Genomic DNA, 16,363 nt, shown 5'->3' with positions numbered 1-16,363 from the left:
ACCCCAAACACAGTATGTTAAGCAAAATGAGAAGACAGAGAAACACACAGCAGATGAAGGAGCAAGGTAAAAACCCATCAGACCAAACAAATGAAGAGGAAATAGGCAGTCTACCTGAAAAAGAATTCAGAGTAATGAGGGTAAACATGATCCAAAATCTTGAGAACAGAATGGAGAAAATAAAAGAAACGTTTAACAAGGACCTAGAAGAACTAAAGAGCAAGCAAACAATGATGAACAACACAATAAATGAAATGAAAAATACTCTAGAAGGAATCAATAGCAGAATAACTGAGGCAGAAGAACGGATAAATCACCTGGAAGATAAAATAGTGGAAATACCACAGAGCAGAATAAAGAAAACAGAATGAAAAGAATTGAGAACAGTCTCAGAGACCTCTGGGACAACATTAAACACACTAACATTCGAATTATAGGGGTCCCAGAAGAAGAAGAGAAAAAGAAAGGGACTGAGAAAATATTTTAAGAGATTATAGTTGAAAACTTCCCTAATATGGGAAAGGAAATAGTCAATTAAGTCCAGGAAGTGCAAAAAGTCCCATACAGGATAAATCCAAGAAGAAACACGTGAAGACAAATATTAATCAAACTACCAAAAATTAAATACAAAGAAAAAATATTAAAAGCAGCAAGGAAAAAGCAACAAATAACATATAAGGGAATTCCCATAAGGTTAACAGCTGATCTTTCAGCAGAAACTCCACAAGCCAGAAGGGTGGGGCAGGACATATTTAAAGCGATGAAAGGGAAAAAACTGCAACTAAGATTATTCTATCCAGCAAGAATCTCATTCAGATTTGATGCACAAATTAAAAACTTTACAGACAAGCAAAAGCTAAGAGAATTCAGCACCACCAAACCAGCTTTACAACAAACGCTAAACGAACTTCTCTAGGCAGGAAACACAAGAGAAGGAAAAGACCTACAATAACAAACCCAAAGCAATTAAGAAAATGGTAATAGGAACATACATATCAATAACTACCTTAAATGTAAATGGATTAAATGCTCCAACCAAAAGACATAGGCTGGCTGAAAGGATACAAAAACAAGACCCTATATATACTGTCTACAAGAGACCCACTTCAGACCGAGGGACACATGCAGACTGAAAGTGAGGGGATGGAAAAAAATATTCCATGCAAATGGAAATCAAAAGAAAGCTGGAGTAGCAATTCGCGTATCAGACAAAATAAACTTTAAAATAAAGACTATTACAAGAGACAAAGTAGGACACTACATAATGATCAAGAGATCAATCCAAGAAGAAGATATAACAATTGTAAATATTTATGCACCCAACATAGGAGCACCTCAATACATAAGGTAAATGCTAACAGCCCTAAGAGGGAAAATCGACAGTAACACAATAATAGTAGGGGACTTAAACACCCCACTTTCACCAATGCACAGATCATCCAAAATGAGAATAAATAAGGAAACACAAGCTTTAAATGATACATTAAACAAGATGAACTTAATTGATATTTATAGGACATTCCATCCAAAAACAACAGAATACACTTTCTTCTCAAGTGCTCATGGAACATTCTCTAGGATAGATCATATCTTGGGTCACAAATCAAGCCTTAGAAAATTTAGGAAAATCGAAATCGTGTCAAGTATCTTCTCTGACCACATCACTATAAGACTAGATACAAATTACAGGAAAAAATCCGTAAAAAATACAAATACATGGAGGCTAAACAATACAGTACTAAATAACCAAGAGATCATTGAAGAAATCAAAGAGGAAATCAAGAAATACCTAGAAACAAATGACAATGAAAACACGATGACCCAAAACCTATGGGATGCAGCAAAAGCAGTTCTAAGAGGGAAGTTTATAGCCATACAATCCTACCTCAAGAAACAAGAAACATCTCAAATAAACAACCAAACCTTACACCTAAAGCAATTAGAGAAAGAAGAACAAAAAAAACCCCAAAGTTAGCAGAAGGAAAGAAATCATAAAGATCAGATCAGAAGTAAATGAAAAAGAAATGAAGGAAACAACAGCAAAGATCAATAAAACTAAAAGCTGGTTCTTTGAGAAGATAAACAAAATGAATAAACCATTAGCCAGACTCATCAAGAAAAAAAGGGAGAAGACTCAAATAAATAGAATTAGAAATGAAAAAGGAGAAGTAACAACTGACAGTACAGAAATACAAAGGATCATGAGAGATTAGTACAAGCAACTATATGCCAATAAAATGACAACCTGGAAGAAATGGACAAATTCTTAAAAAAGCACAACCTTCCGAGACTGAACCAGGAAGAAATAGAAAATATAAACAAACCAATCACAAGTAATGAAATTGAAACTGTGATTAAAAATCTTCCAACATACAAAAGCTCAGGACCAGATGGCTTCACAGGTAAATTCTATCAAACATTTAGAAAAGAGTTAATGCTTACCCTTCTCAAACTCTTCCAAAATATAGCAGAGGGAGGAACACTCCCAAACTCAATCTACAAGGCCACAATCACCCTGATACCAAAACCTGAAAAAGATGTCACGAAAAAGATGTAACAAATAAGAAAACTACAAGCCAATATCACTGAGGAACATAAATGCAAAAATCCTCAACAACTAGCAAACAGAATCCAACAGCACATTAAAAGGATCATATACTATGATCAAGTGGGGTTTATCCCAGGAATGCAAAAAGACCATATAATCATCTCAGTAGATGCACAAAAAGCTTTCAACAAAATTCCACACCCATTTATGATAAAAACATCATCCTCAATGCTGAAAAACTGAAACCATTTCCACTAAGATCAGGAACAAGACAAGGTTGCCCACTCTCACCACTATTATTCAACATAGTTTTGGAAGTTTTAGCCAGAGCAATCAGAGAAGAAAAAGAAATAAAAGGAATCCAAATTGGAAAAGCAGAAGTAAAACTGTCACTGTTTGCAGATGACATGATACTATACATACAGAATCCTAAAGATGCTACCAGAAAACTACTAGGACTAATCAATGAATTTGGTAAAGTAGCAGGATACAAAATTACTGCACAAAAATCTCTTGCATTCCTATATACTAACAACAAAAAATCTGAAAGAGAAATTAAGGAAACAATAGCAAAGATCAATAAAAGATCATTCCCATTTACCACTGCAGCAAAAAGAATAAAATACCTAGGAATAAACCTACCTATGGAGACAAAAGACCTGTATGTAGAAAACTATAAGACACTGATGAAAGAAATTAAATATGATACAAACAGATGGAGAGATATACCATGTTCTTGGATTGGAAGAATCAACATTGTGAAAATGACTCTACTACCCAAAGCAATCTACAGATTTAATGCAATCCCTATCAAACTACCAATGGCGTTTTTCACAGAACTAGAACAAAAAATTTTACAATTTGTATGGAAACACAAAAGACCCCGTATAGCCAAAGCAAGCTTGAGAGAGAAAAACAGAGCTGGAGGAATCAGGCTCCTGGACTTCAGACTATACTACAAAGCTACAGTAAGCAAGACATTATGGTACTGGCACAAAAACAGAAATATAGATCAATGGAACAGGACAGAAAGCCCAGAGATAAACCCATGCACATATGGTCACTTTTTTTTTTTTTTTTTTTTTTGTTTCCGGTACGCGGGCCTCTCCCTGCTGTGGCCTCTCCCGTTGCGGAGCACAGGCTCCGGACGCGCAGGCTCAGCGGCCATGGCTCACGGGCCCAGCCACTCAGCGGCATGTGGGATCTTCCTGGGCCGGGGCACAAACCCGTGTCCCCTGCATCGGCAGGCGGACTCTCAACCACTGCGCCACCAGGAAAGCCCCTGGTCACCTTATTTTTGATAAAGGAGGCAAGAATATACAATGGAGAAAAGACAGCCTCTTCAATAAGTGGTGCTGGGAAAACTGGACAGCTACATGTAAAAGAATGAAATTAGAACACTCCCTAACACCATACACAAAAATAAACTCACAATGGATTAAAGACCTAAATGTAAGGCCAGACACTATCAAACTCTTAGAGGAAAACATAGGCAGAACACTCTATGACATAAATCACAGCAAGATCCTTTTTGACCCACCCTCTAGAGAAATGGAAATAAAAACAAAAATAAAGAAATGGGACCTAAAGAAACTTACAAGCTTTTGCAGAGCAAGGGAAACCATAAACAAGATGAAAAGACAACCCTCAGAATGGGAGAAATATTTGCACATGAAGCAACTGACAAAGGATTAATCTCCACAATTTACAAGCAGCTCATGCAGCTCAATATCAAGAAAACAAACAACCCAATCCAGAAATGGGCAGAAGACCTAAATTGACATTTCTCCAAAGAAGATATACAGATTGTCAACAAACACATGAAAGGATGTGCAACATCACTTATCATTAGAGAAATGCAAATCAAAGCTACAATGAGGTATCACCTCACACCGGTCAGAATGGCCATCATGAAAAAATCTAGAAACAATAAATGCTGGAGAGGGTGTGGAGAAAAGGGAACCCTCTTGTACTGTTGGTGGGAATGTAAATTGATACAGCCACTATAGAGAACAGTATGGAGGTTCTTTAAAAAACTAAAACTAGAACTACCATACGACCCAGCAATCCCACTACTGGGCATATACCCTGAGAAAACCATAATTCAAAAAGAGTCATGTACCACAATGTTCATTGCAGTTCTATTTACAATAGCCAGGACATGGAAGCCATCTAAGTGTCCATTGACAGATGAATGGATAAAGAAGATGTGGCACATATAAACAATGGAATATTACTCATCCATAAAAAGAAACGAAATTGAGTTATTGTAGTGAGGTGGATGGACCTAGAGTCTGCCATACAGAGTGAAGTAAGTCAGAAAGAGAAAAACAAATACCATGTGCTAACACATATATATAGAATTTAAAAAAAGAAAGAAAAAGCTTCTGAAGAACGTGGGGGCAGGACAGGAATAAAGACGCAGATGTAGAGAATGGACTTGAGCACACGGGGAGGGTGAAGGGTAAGCTGTGATGAAGTGAGAGAGTGGCATGGATATATATACACTACAAGATGTAAAATAGATAGCTAGTGAGAAGCAGCTGCATAGCACAGGGAGATCAGCTCGGTGCTTTGTGTCCACCTAGAGGGGTGGGAGGGAGACGCAAGAGGGATATATGTATGGGGATACATATATCCCTATACATATATGGGGATATATATATACTTATAGCTGATTCACTTTGCTATACAGCAGAAACTAACGCACCACTGTAAAGCAACGATACGCCAATAAAAATGTTAAAAAAATACACTTGCATGTGTGGAAAGCAATGTATGTACAGATATATGATCTTCACTGTAACATGATATATAACAGCAAAAGACTGCGAATAGTGTAGATGTCTGTAGAGAGAGGATGGAGTAAATTATGAAATAAAATAAAACTTAATATTATTCAAAATCATGATATGGTGGTTTTTTTAAATAAAGATACACAAATTCTTCTATACTCTTGCCTTCAAGAAGTGGAGCCAAGCCCCCCATCCCTCACCCCATGAGAGTGGGCTGGACTTAGTGACTCACTTCTAACAAATAGAATACAGCAGAGTGGATGGTGTATGATTCCCAAGCCTGGGATACAAAAGGCATTACATCTTCCTCCTTCCTCCTTCTCTTGGATCACTTCTTGGAGAAGCCAGCTGCCATGCCATAATGACGCTCAAGCAGACCTACAGAAAGGGCCAACAGCCAGCAAGGAACTGAGACCTCCTGCCAACAGCCATGTGAGTGAGGCATCTCAGAAGCAGATTCTCCAGCCCCAGTGAAGCCTTCACATGACAGCAGCCCTGGGCAGCATCCTGGCTGCAACCTCATGAGAGATCTTGAACCAGAACCACCTACCTAAGTATTCCTAACCTACAGGAACTGTGAGATAATAAATGTTCATTGCTTCAAGCTGTGAAATTTTGGGGTAATTTGTTATGCAGCAATAAATGATTAATATACATGGGTAAATATAACTTTTGAAAAAATATCACTTGCATTTTAAAAAATCTGTTTGCCTCCTATCAAAAGTCCTTTTGCATCATATTCAAATATGGCTACTGGCTCTATGGAACAACGATAATTACTTTCTAGCTATAGAAGAGAGACATTTCGTTAAACTTTAAAGAAAAAAAAACCCTCATCAGCATCATCTCATTCACCTTACTTCCCAAGTTATATGGATCTCAGTGGTGAAACCTATAATCTCAATTTGAAATGCAATTTAGAAAAAGATCAAAGAAAAAATATTTTTAAAAACTGTTACTTGGCAGTCTGTCATCAATCTTTGGTATTCTATTTCATATGACAAACATAAACTGTGCAATTTTAATAATAATCGCTACCAGTAATTGAGTAACGTTCTAAGAGGTTTACATAATCCATTGCATGTAATCTTTGTTATAACCCCCAGTGAGTTATTGCTACCATCTTCGGTTTCAGATGAGGAAGTTAAGCTTTAGCAAGGCCAAATGTCACACAGCTGATGAGTAAAGCCACAATTTGAATACCCGCCCTTTGGACCTCACAGCCAGAACTTGTAAGCACTACTCTGTATTCCATGTAATAATGCCCACAGTGTACTCCAGCTTAGGCTTTTGGTGAGATTGTGCTTTCGTCAAATAGTACCTGGGTCATTAACCAAGTACGTAGAACGTGTGTGGCACTGGGCGAAGCACTTAGGTGCATTATTTCATTTCGTCCCCACAACCACCCTCTAAGCTGAGACTGTATTATCCCCATTTGACAAATGAGCTAACTGAGCCTCAGAGACTCCAGATTGCCTGAGGTCCAGGCAGTCTGAATCCAAAGCCCACTTCCACATATGATGCAAGTACAGAAAACTTACACATTCGTGATGATAAAAGTTTTTAATTTAAGAGGATGGAGGATGCATGGGAGATGCCTGTGTCCTTCCAAAGACAACCTCCTGTTAGGAGGCTTACAGAAAGAAAAGGAAAGAATTCTGCAACATTTCAGTCTCCACAGCCCCTAGGGGGTTTCAAAGCGGTTTTCTAAGCATCTGTTGTAGTAGTCAATTCACTTGAAGTTTACAACCCACAGGACTTTTAAATTTTCTGTGAGAGCCAGGAGAATGAGTTCCCCATGTTTATCAATCCTTTGTCTTTTGGCAGTTTATTTATTCACTCATCAATTATTTATTAAGCTCCTACAATGTGCCAAGCACTCTTCCAGGAGCTGGTTATGCAACAACAAACAAAAACGTAAAAATTCTTGCCCTCACGGGACTTACATTCCTATGGGTAGAAAAAAAGCGACAAAAAAATAAATGAATATGCTGTGGAGAAAAATAAAGCTTGGGTGGGGGGAGGACGAGGAACGTGAATGAGGGTTGCGTAATGAGGGTTGCAATTTTAATTAGGCTGCTTAGAGAAAATCTCACGGAAAAGCTGCAAATTATTACTGTACGTAAGTCGTGCAGACTCCAACGGTAATTTTTTCCTTGAATTAAAATGGTTATACGAATAATTGCCAAAGTTCATTTTCCTCGTACTGTTATAATCATTTAGGCAAAGTAGATGGGTAAAGCAGGTGGGGCCCAAACTACTGAGATGGCTATCTGAATTCATTAGGAAAAACTGGATAATCAATTTTCATTTTTTTCTGAATTATAGCCATTAGCTGATTTACATATGGCATTCTAAGCCTTTCTTTCAAAAATCCTTTGATAACACCAGGCAAGAGCTCTCGTGGAAAAGAGAGGGTTAGTTTTACAGAGGCTGAGAATAACTTGCAAAGAGGACCCCAGCAAGTCACGGCTATTCCTCAAAACTCCTGGGCAAAATTTACTGACTTTGTACATTGTCATCCGGATATTTAGAGAATGGGAAGGAAAAAAGGAGCTAACGATCTTTTTCTCCCTAGTCTGGTCACATCCAAAGTGCAAAGATCTAAAAGCCAGCTTGACCCGACTTAGCTGTGTGGCCTTGGAAAAACTTGGGCCTCATTTTCCCCATCTGAACCCAAAGGGATTGTGTCTAGAAGACAGCTATGACCTACGGCGACCCTAGCAGCAGGGAGTGCAAAGGCTTATCTGCTCCAGCACATTCTGCAGTTTTGGATATTTTTAGATGGAAAATTTCTTCTTCTAGGGCCATCTAGTCCTTAGTATTCCATGCTCAGGGAGCAGTTCATAGAGTAATGTTATTAGCCCATCAAAACTCTCATTTGTGAGGGACGCCAGATAATGAAAATCGTTGGCATCTGCGGAAGCGTGAGTGAAACAGCGATGAGCTATCTTCAGTTGGGGGTACAGGACAGAAGGTCCTCCATATCATTTGGTCCTTCTCAGCACAGCAAACCAAAGACCCCTCCCTCTTCCTCCTACCTGCCCACCTCACATACACACTGCTCCACACCGTGACAAACAGCAATAGACAGTTTGGAGATCTGGAGGTCTCTTTAGCACCTGAAAGCTGCCATTCAGACCCTCCATCAGGAACCCATGGAAGCTTTTTGTAGTGAGACCTGTGGGACTGATCATGGTCTCCTGTTTCTCCAATTGTAACTCTCCCTTCTCACCTCCACGGCCCATCAGAAAAGGAATGCCCACGTGTGTTTAGCTAGACTCTCAACAACTAGTGAGGATACCAGCCTCTCTTACTTTGTTTTACCAGAGAGGAGCCTGCAACAATCATCACCTTCCCCCTTCCCCTCGGCACTTTCATTCCATTTTGACAGGAGACAATTCAGAGCCGAGTCTTTCCCTTCAGAACCTCCTTCCAGACCCCACAGGAAATCACTACACACCAAAGCGTGCACACACCCCAATGCTTCACACACACACACACACACACACACACACACACACACACACACACTTTTAGACTCTTCCCCATAATAATTCTTTACTTGATCAATAAAGGCACCAAGGGCTTCCCTGATGGCGCAGTGGTTGAGAGTCCGCCTGCCAATGCAGGGGACATGGGTTCGTGCCCCGGTCCGGGAAGATCCCACGGACCACGGAGCGGCTAGGCCCGTGAGCCATGGCCGCTGCGCCTGCACGTCTGGAGCCTGTGCTCCGCAACGGGAGAGGCCACAAGAGTGAGAGGCCCGCGTACCGCAAAAAAATAAATAAATAAATAAATAAATAAAGGCACCAAACTCACAGGGATAGAAATATATAGATTTCTCAATTTCCTGACCGTGATGGGTTCTCTAAATACCACTTCTCAGTCACAGCTCCACATCCTTTTAGAGGAACATCCCCAAATGCCCTACTCTAACTTCCCAATTCCTTCCCCTCGCTTCCCCCACCTCATCTCAAGAATCAGAAAGAATTTCTACCAGTTACCTCACCCTGAATATTAAATCATTCATCACCACACAGACATGCACACACACATACATCCCAAGAAAAAAAGAGCTGAATTTTATTTACTATGTGTTTGTGTAATTTTGTGGTTTGTTGTTGATGGTTTTTTTTGTCTGTGTTTAACCAATTCACAAGGGCATTTGACTGAAAGAGATGAGCACAAGTCCAGGCACACTTGCACATATACATCTGTAGCCGTAAGAGAGCACACAGTTTAGGTACATACCTCTTCACCCCCGCTGCTGCTCCCTTTCTCTGAAGGATGGGCTGGCAATCAAGGCAGAGCACAGTCCACAGAAAGCAGCCACAGCCCTGGTAACTGGTTACTGTACTGATGTTAATAGAGTTCAAAAGCAAATGACGGCCCAGCTCTTTTTCAGGATCAGATTTGCTAGTTAATTAGTAATCAAGGTCTCCCTGAGGCAGTCATCCCTAAGACCTTAGGGCAAGAAGTAACCACCCTGACCCCTGGGGCACTGAATGTCTCTGCCTGCCGCAGTGAGGACGCTCCCTGTGCCTGGTAGCAGAACAAGACTGACACAAAGTGTAGATGATAAAGAGCAAAAAAAAAATGATCCTGGTACCCCAGAAGAGCCCCATCTCTCCCAATGACCTCTAATCTCATCCACTGATCTGTGTTTGAAGGAAATAATTCTAAAAATGTTTTCAAAATAGTTTCTTCTTTTCCTGCCTCTAGGAGGGGTACCCTTAAGCTTTTTTGTGTTAAAGAGACCCTTTGGCCATCCGGTACCTCCTAGGGTACCTCTCTTGGAATTACATTTTTTTAGAATTTTATATATATATATATGTTTTTGTTTTTGTTATTTTTTTGCAGTACGCGGGCCTCTCACTGTTGTGGCCTCTCCCGTTGCGGAGCACAGGCTCCGGACGCGCAGGCTCAGCGGCCATGGCTCACGGGCGCAGCCGCTCCACGGAATGTGGGATCTTCCCGGACCGGGGCACGAACCCGGGTCCCCTGCATTGGCAGGCGGACTCTCAACCACTGCGCCACCAGGGAAGCCCTTAGAATTACATTTTTAAATGCATGAGACAAAATACAAAATAAGCATACAAAAGAAACCAATTTCGTTGAATTACAGTTACTAGAATACTTTTTAAATTGTAGTAATGTATGTTGTATCAACTAACAAATCTAGCAGCTGGTCTAATAGCTACTGCAGTTTCAAAATAGTGTAAACAGTACTTAGAGATTATCTTCAACATATAAAAGTATCCGTGACCTCTCTTGGAATCAGTCTTAGGTACTGCTCACACTACTGTGATTTGTGGCCTAACTTTATATTTTGAAAGACATATTAAATGTCAGTATTTCAGCAAAGAAAAAAACATAAACACTTTCCCCTTCCAAGTTCACCTGCTCTCTGAATTAAATGCACAAACCCCAGGTTAAGAACTCCAGTCTATTGCTAGGCAGACCCTCCCTCAAAGTAGGGCAGTGTCCTTGCCTGGGTGCCACTCCAAGTGATGCCAGTAATCCATGAACCCATTATTGCCAGTCCCAAGGAAATAAGTACCAAAATTGAGGATAAATATTTAGAAGCTTCTATTGCCACTTGTCATGGTAACTTATGTCCATTGACCCTAATAATTAAAAACTGGAGTTTGTGTTTGTGTATATATATGTTTTAAAATTTTCTCTTTCTAGTAATTTATTTTTATTTTAAATTTACAAAAGTCTCAGTCTGTGACATAATGGAAATTTTTGTTTTTACAAAAACCTGATTTTTTACCACGGATCATTTTAAAAGCTCTGCTCAACTACTGTTATTCCTGGTCATTTGCTTTTATGGATCAGTGAAAATTCAAGAAAAACTTAGGCCAAGGGACCTAAATTTATAACCTGTGTATCACTGAGAAAAACTAAACAAATAACTAAATAAATAATGATCTATTATCATTATTTCATTGTGGACACAGACTATTAAAATGGAATGAATTTATCTTTTTGAAAAGTTCACTTTCTTGTCCTTATTTTTCTCATTTCATCGACCAACAGAGAAGGAAGCTCATCTCAGTGCTCTGTGATGACCTAAATGGGTGGGACTGGGGGGGGTGCAGTGGGAGGGAGGTCCAAGAGGGAGGAGACATAGGTATACATAGAGCTGATTCACTTCATTGTACAGCAGAAACTAACACAACATTGCAAAGCAATTATACTCCAATAAAAAAATTAAACAAATAAATAAAAAGGGAGTTTGAGACTGACATGGACACACTGCTATATTTAAAATGGATAACCAACAAGGACCTACTGTATAGCACAGGGAACCCTGCTCAATATTCTGTAACAACCTAATTGGGGAAAGAATTTGAAAAAGAATAGGTACATGTATATACATAACTGAATCACTTTGCTGTACACCTGAAACTAACACAACATTGTTAACCAACTGTACTCCAATATAAAACGAAAAAGAAAAAAAAGAAATGTTGGGAACCAGTAAGACCTGCAGACCAGGTCTGATCTACTGCGTTTGTTTGGCATCACAATGACAAAGAATTTTGAACTAAAAGAGGAAGCAAAGGAAAACTAAGGTGTACGGAGGCCTGTTGGGTACTGACGCCTTTTGCCCACATTATCTCATCAGTATTCACAACGGCCTGACAGCTGCAAGGGTCTGAACTGCCATGCGGATACTTGTCCACTCTGCATCAGAGCCCACGCAGACCGTTTAGTATAAGCCCGAACAAATTTCAAAGATCACCACATACAGCCCCCTCATTTTACAGACGGGGAGCCTCGGACCTAGCAATTTTGTGAGGTTTGCATTAGTCTAATAATGGAATGTAGTACGTGCGTGTTAACATTTAAAAGGGAAAAATTTTTGGCAGCTATATACTTTGCCCAAGGCCCTGTACTACTCACTGACTCTATGATGTTGCCTGACTAGAGCTTTTGAAAAGTGTAGCCACTGGATTTAAAAAAGAGATGATTCAGGACAGACCAATGTACAGAACTGTGATGCTGAGAGTGGTTTGTGACCCTGGTGACACAGCCTTACTTGAGCCTGAGGAGGTCAGGAAAACATGTCTGTCTGGGAGCCATGGGGGCCATGCAACTATGAGAACCAGTAATGTGAGGACAAACCCTCCTCCTCAGAACTCTCCAGCCAAGCCCCTTCCCCAGACCCCGTGGCCCCATGTCTGGATCATGCAGGAGCTCGGGGGCCTCCTCCCTCCTTCCAACCCCTGAAAATACGATAACCACTTCCTAAACACAAGTCAATTCAATGTTTAGTTATTATACGTGTGCTATAAACAAGCAGCTATCAGAATAGCAATGACAGCAATATTTATGGAACACTGATATGGCCCATGCATTATGTTAAATGAGTCACAGGCATGATTTCAATTTCTCCTCATAATTACACTACGAGGCAGTGACTGTTATCACCCCAGTTTTACAGCTGAGAACCCTGAGGCACAAAGAGCGACTTCCCAAAGGCTGTGTAACTAACAAGAGGTGAAACCAGAACGCAAGCGCAGGCAGTCTGGTCGAGCCTACGCTGGAACACAAACGTGAGTGCTGCCTCCATAACCGCACAGCCAAGAGCATGTAAGAAGTCAAACGGCTACGCTACAAAAGACAAGGCAGCACTGACAAATGTCATTGGAAAAAGAACACTCCCATTGGGGAGGGACAGGAAAGAAAGAAATTAAAGGCCAAGATAGATGGGAGTGGGAAAGGAGGAGAGACGTTAAGATTTTGGGGGCTAAGGGATCAGCATAAGCAAGGCACAGAAGTAAGAAAGAATGGGACCTGCTTCAGAAACTGCAGCAGAAAGACGAGGGAAGACAGTTGTGGGAAAGTCAGGAACATTATTGGAAAAGTACCCTAGAGTCGCCGCATCACCGAGATTCTGTTAACAAGAAGACTTCCACCAGCAACAGGGACCCATCACAGGCTGTCATAAACATGAAATAGATTTCTGAGCCTAGGATTTCTCTGCCTAGGACTCAACGTGCAGGATTATCTGTCTCTGTGAGTCTTTACTCAGAATATTACTTCTTCCCACACCTCCAAACAGAACAAGACATATCCATAGGGAACACTGAGAGCTGTACAAGCTGCATGTCCACTGGAGTGGCCCAAAAGTATGGAACTCTGCCACCCTGAGATCCTCCATGGGCATTCCCTGAAGACCAAAGAGTCAGTGGATCACAGTCAATCCTGGGCAAGAACACCCGTCTCTCCCTGTGCAACTTTCCCAAAACAAAACTTTATTCAGGCTTCTCTTCTAAAACCTAAAATAGCCATGGTCTAGTTCTCACGATAAATCGCACTTTTCTCTCTTTAAGGCCCTCACTGTCATTTTGAGTCCACTACTCCAGTGTTTTTCACTATGCACCAGTCAACTTGGCTCATGGCTGTTTCTGCATTTTTGCCTGAGGGCAGCCCTCCACCAGGGCTGTGTCTACATCCTCTTGTCCTCTGTTTTCTGTGAAAACCCCTCTCCTATTGCAAAGCCAAGTTTAAAATCCACTTGGTCATGAAATTTTCTCCAAACACTCAATTCACATTGACGTTTCCTCTTTTCTGAACTACTGAAGTTAATAGTACATTCAAGAATAGTGTTCTGTCTTATGGGTGAACATACCCCAAAGTGCTCAGGGGAAAGCTAGCCTCTCATCAAGTCCCTGCTGGCTGAGTTCCCTCAGAGTCTCCCCAAAGTCAGACCCACGTGAGGAGCCTATTCTGACCTCCTGAGTGGAGAAGGGACAGCTGAGCCCCAGTGTGTGTTCTCCATCCTCCTAGCATTGAACATGGCAATGGATTCTCCCTTCTTGGAATAAAATCCTTATGAAAAGATATTCATCGGTCTGGATTTTACCAGCAATGGACTGTGGGTGGGTTAGATAATCCTGAAAGTATTCCTAAATAAGCTTATTAAAATCTGAAACAGGTAGATGTAACATTGAAGTCAAGCTAAATCATCTCTTGGACACTGTTTCCATGTTAAGTCTTCAGCTGGTGGTTTAGTAGTCCCCTGCATGGTGTCATAGAAAGAGCATGGGGTTTGGAAACAAACTAGCTGGGGTCTGAATATTGGATTCTCTGCTTACTTTCCACAGACCTTGGGCAGTCATTTCAATGCTCTGAAGCTCAATTGCCCTCTCTGTACATTAGGGGTGAGAATATGTGTGACATATATTAGTTTGTGCCTAAGCTGAGATAATAAGTCCCTAATATCCAGTGTCGTTTTCCCAGTCCCTCCCTAACTTGTCTTTTCTGAAAATAAAGTCAAAAAAAACCCAGCAAGCGGTCGCATTAGCTTAAATTCTGTTAACAACTCCTCCTTCAGTTCATCCACCCCCAGGAAGAGCCTCACTAGCCTGGGCCGGAGGAGGTGTTCTCTTGCATACATGGACCACCGACAGACAAGTGCGGAGCATCAGTGCCTCCCACGGGGAACCACAGGCTGAGGGGGAAAAGCAGCCCAGCCCATGACTTTGTTCTCCATGGCTCCTTAACATTCCTTCTTCCCCCATCTCTCCCCACCCCACCACTCCCAAGCACATGCCATCTCCACACCTTCTTGTCACAAAGCATCTCTCACAGCCTCCACAGCCTACAAAATTGTATAAATTGTACCTCTTTCTTTTTATCGCAACCGAGTTCCTTCTTTCATTCCCAAAATAAGCTCTTCACATCAGACGCTATCTGGCAACGGAGAAGTTGCTTAGAGACTAATTTCCCTGCCCAGAAATGTTCAAAGAAAGGTGAAAATAAAAGAGACTTATACTGGGCATTACAACATTTCCTTCTCTTGTGAAATACCTATTATTCAGCAGTTCTACACGACCTTTCACCCTTTCCTACCTCACCCCCACAGACAGGAATACGTGCAAACACCGGTGTGAGTCCAAGGAGTTATTAGGAATAATATATTACTTAGTATTCACCTGTTAGTAATAAAACTTTATATCTGTATAATACATTGCAGTTTTCAGAGCACTTTAATCTGTATTATCTCTCTGATCACACAAAGAAATAGAGCAGGAATTTTTAATCCCCATGTATAATGAGGAAACAAACTAAGAAAAATGATTTGCTAAAGGTCATTCAAATACTGGCCAAGTCGAACTAGTGCTAACTTAGTTTCAATCTAGTAATCCAGCGTTCACAGAGTCTGAAGTCGGTAAATCCAGAAATTGCTTTTTCAGACTAAATACTTGTTCATTCATTCAACAGATTCAAAGTTCACTCTCCACCACGTATCCCAAAGAGGAAAGCTCAGATCCCATCCGTTATCAAATTCTACCATCCTCCCCTCACAGATGGATACTTCTCTTAAGTCCAAAGCTTGTCCTAGAGATGTCTACCATTTCCTCCATGGCTCCCCTACCCCACGTCCAGGGAACCGGCCCAATCCTGTAAGGGACCCCAATACAGTCCTAACTCACCAGTTACAGCTGACTGGACCAGCACTGGACAGCTGATCCAACCTGGTTCAATTGGATTCTCTCTCCCGGAAATTAGGATTTGAGACACAGAGTCTGAATCATATTCAGGCTGTGGGATCATGTCATGTTACTGAGAGGCAGAAATTAAGGTTTTACTGAAAATACCTGTTTCCCCAAAGGAGAACAGGATAGACATATGGAAAGAAGCAGGAGTAAGAGATTATTCAAACCCAAAGAAGAAAAAGTAAAGAAACTAGCTACCAGTATTTTTCCTATTTCTGTTAAGACCAATACACAACAGAATTTCAGGTGATTCTCCTGCTTCTTCACCAAAATACTACTTCTACAATTACTACCACCACTGCTTCTACTACTAACCACCACCACCACCACCATTATCACCACCACCACCACCATCACCACCACCACCACCACCATTACCACCACCATTACCACCACCACCACCACCATTACCACCACCACCATCACCACCACCACCACCATTATCACCACCACCACCACCACCATTACCACCACCATCACCACCACCACCACCACCACCACCA

General features: G+C 41.0%; 1 protein-coding gene across 3 annotated transcripts in view; it reads right to left on the bottom strand.

Moving 5' to 3' along the window:
* Positions 1–16,363, bottom strand: part of MGAM (maltase-glucoamylase) — a 221,947-nt gene that overhangs the window by 88,810 nt on the left and 116,774 nt on the right. The window contains exon 1 of one of the 3 annotated variants that reach the window (XM_029233415.1): positions 14,986–15,073. The exons of the other annotated variants lie outside the window; for them this stretch is intronic. The gene's annotated coding sequence lies outside the window, so the exon portion shown is untranslated. Of the gene's footprint in view, positions 1–14,985; positions 15,074–16,363 lie in introns of those variants that run through there. 3 annotated transcript variants of the gene reach the window in all.

Source organism: Monodon monoceros, unplaced genomic scaffold (genome assembly GCF_005190385.1).
Source record: "Monodon monoceros isolate NGI ecotype Baffin Bay Population unplaced genomic scaffold, NGI_Narwhal_1 Super_Scaffold_2, whole genome shotgun sequence".
NCBI classification, from domain to species: Eukaryota; Metazoa; Chordata; class Mammalia; order Artiodactyla; family Monodontidae; genus Monodon; species Monodon monoceros.
The sequence above is the reverse complement of the archived record's forward strand: the minus strand, read 5'-3'. Positions and strand labels throughout refer to the sequence as shown.